Source organism: Simochromis diagramma, unplaced genomic scaffold, assembly GCF_900408965.1.
Source record: "Simochromis diagramma unplaced genomic scaffold, fSimDia1.1 OVJJ01000302.1, whole genome shotgun sequence".
Taxonomy (NCBI): Eukaryota; Metazoa; Chordata; class Actinopteri; order Cichliformes; family Cichlidae; genus Simochromis; species Simochromis diagramma.
Window position 1 is genome coordinate 4257048 of NW_024386792.1, and position 3500 is coordinate 4260547.

Sequence of the window (3500 nt, forward strand, 5' to 3'; positions counted from 1 at the left end):
ACACACACGGTTTGGATGAACCATTATCATTTGCACATTAAACTCTTGGAAAACACTCCAGGAATTGGTCCTGGTCCTTCAGCTGGCGTCTTTCTTTAATCTCGGACATGAAGGCCAAAATCAGAAGCGCGTCACGTGTGTTTGTACGTGTGTTTGTACGTCTGCTTGTACGTCTGTTTGTACGTGTGTATCAGTGGTGATTTGCGCTTGTTCAAACTCTCTCCCTAGTGTCTGAGACACACAACACGGCCTCAGTCTTTCGATCATCACACCAACAAGAGGGAATTAAACCTCCTTTTCACATGGGCTCAACAAACTCACAGAGACCCATCAACAGATCACGCGTCCTGCAGTTGTGCACGTGTGTAAATGCACGCATGCACCAACAAGACCAAAAAAATGAAAGAAATGCAGTCAAAATGCATAAATCAGAAGACCATTTATCTACATATGCAGTACATAAGATATCCTTACGTGAGTCAGTGGGTGAGTAAGAAAAAAATGATGCATGAAGCAATTAATATTCATAAACACCACTTTTTCAACATGAGTAGAAGGGGCCTCTCTAGGAAAGTCTGAGAGAAAGATGACAGAGGAGTAAATGATGGGGCACAAGTGGGGAACAGATCTACGCAATTAACACTTAGGCTTTGCAGGAAAACATATTTTTCGAGAATATTAACATTTTATTGACCTTTCAGGCCACACGTAAGCTGAGAATTATTCTGACATATTTCAGATGTCAGAGGTTAAGGGTAGTGCAACGTCTGTAGCTTGAATGGATTCACAGTAAGGAGGGATAACTGTGTAGCTAATGGAAGGAGACGATCATATCTGAATATGTTTCTGACACAACAGCAGCACATCTCTGCTCCTATTCTCTGCAAGGGTGCTGTTCGAAGAACCACGTCCTTCCTCAAGATAAACAGTCATCAGTAAAGGCCACATGCCTGCCACATGGTTAAAAAGACAAATATCACCAGCTGTTGCCAAGGTTGACAAAAAATTCTTCAGTTGCATTAATTAAAAATGCCAAATCAAAGAGTCTATATGAAGAAGAACTCATCACACCTACCCATGACGTGTTCAGTGTGTATAAGTTTATTATTACAAGTCCTGATGTCTAATGAATAACTCAAAATTTATTTTAGTGCTCTGGGTTTTTCATTTACAATCACTGAATTAGGCACACCAGTTCCACTGCACTTTAACACAAATATCTAATCCAATATCCAATCACATGGCAGCACCTCATTGCATTTAGATACGCAGACATGGTCAAGCTGACCTGCTGAAGTTCAAACTGAGCATCAAAATGAGGAAGAAAGTTGGTTTAAGCGGCGCTGAACATGACATGGTTGTTGGCACTTGATGGACTGGTCTAGAAAAAGCTGATCTGCTGAGATTTTCCCCACAAAACCATCTCAAGGTTTTACAAACAATGGTCCAAAAAAGAGAAACCATCCAGCGAATGGCAATTCTCTGGGGCGGAAATGCCTTACTGATGTCAGAGGTCAGGGGAGAATGGCCAGACTGCTTCGAGCTGATAGGAAGGCAACAGTAACTCAAATAACCACTCATCACCACCAAAGCATGCAGAGGAGTGTCTCTGAAGGCACAACACGTCAAACCTTCAAAATCTGTGAGGAATGCTTCCAGCACCTTGTTGAAGCTGTGCCGCCAAGATTTAAGGCCGTTTTAAATGCAAAACTGGTCCAATCCGGTTCTAGCAAGGTGCAAGTAATAAAATGTCTGTTCACTGTGTGTTTTCAAATATTGAAATCCATCAGAAGTTAGACATAGTGCTGGAATGTAGTTTTAAAAGTGAATGGGAATTACTATGTGAGCAGGCATTAGCCGTATATTACAGTTGTCCCTGAATCTACACCACAAGTTCTTTTCACATTCTCAGATGCACTAGAGGCATTAAAACTTTTAAACCAGATGAAATGAATGAAAAGAAGCTAATACATTCATAAATCACAGCACCATATCAGATCTATTTATAAGAGAATCTTTCAATTGAATTCAGTTGAATTCAGGTTTATTTATATAGCGCCAAAACACAATATCAGTCTCCTCAAGGTGCTTTATATTGTAAGCTACCTCCAATAATAGAGAGAAAAACCCAACAATGAGGGGACTCCCTATGAGTAAGCACTTGGCAACAGTGGAAAGGAAAAACGTACGTTTAACAGGAAGAAACATCCAACGGAAAATGGCTCAGGGAGGGGCAGCCATCTGCTACAATCAAGTGGGGATAAAGGAGGTAGACAGGACAACAGACACCTAAACACATCATTGGTCAGGTCCAGTAGTTACCTGAACTAACCATGCCCACTCGCGTATCTGACATTAGGTATGGTTTGTTTCTGCCTCCATTCACTAATAAAGGGTTAACTTTTGAAAGAGAATGGCAGAGTGAGGGAAAGATTTCATTTAAAGTCTTTTTTTCCGTTAGCACCTCACAAGCTCTTATACTTATTTAAAACACACACACACAGTGTGAAAATATTAATCAGCCGTGGTGGCATTCATATCCTCTGGCTGGCACCGTTTACCCCTTATCTGTATAATCCTATGATGCTGCTTACTAACTGGAAGCCTGTATTAGACCTGCCTGTACCACACACTAACATTTCCACCTCAGCTCTTTTTTCTTTATTACAATATTGCACTAGAACCTTTTTTGGCAGTTACACTGCAATTGTTGCTGGCAGACAACACCTTTTCCTTTCAAATGCCTAATGCCTATTTATATAGGTGTTTCTGATGTTTCACTTCCCCATCAAACAAGGCAACAATGCCAATACTGTAAGCTGCTTTCATTCATCAGCTGAGTGATAAATCCACCCAATAGTGTGTGGGTGGTATGGGCTATGTTCTCTGGGTGGTCATATTTGGGAAACGTGAAGTCCAATAAAGGTGTATAATTTGGAGGGCATTTTTATCCACCCTCTACCAGATGTAAACAAAATGTCCTGAGGTAAGCAGCTGTTGCAACACTAGATGGATACATTTACAGGCATTGTCTTCATATTCCCGGTTGGCGTGGAAGTCTTACATTTAACGAATTCCTCTGGTAACTCTTCACAAACGGAGCTCAGTGCTCCCTGAAAATTTCCATTTGGCAGAAGATTCACTTTGTGGTGCTCGAGCTCAGGAGGTAGCCGAGCTTTTGCCACGATGAATTTGTCTCACGTCTCGTGTGCTCTTGTTGAAATCGCCATGCCGACGGTTTCCTGAGGGTTTCAGCGCTGGTGTAACTGTATGTAACCGGTTAAACGGCTCAGCGAGACCCTTTGAGTGAGATGACTGACAGAGGGCAGCAGGGAAGAAAGAAAGGAGCGAATGAGTGTTCTGGCTTCTTGACCTCTTAGCATAAGAAGTCTTCTAAGTTCAAACTCCAGCGATTACAAGCTGAGCTGGTATTTAAAGTGGGCCTAACCCCTCCCAAACCTACCCCCACCCCCCTCGCCCTCTCCCTCGCTCCATTCACT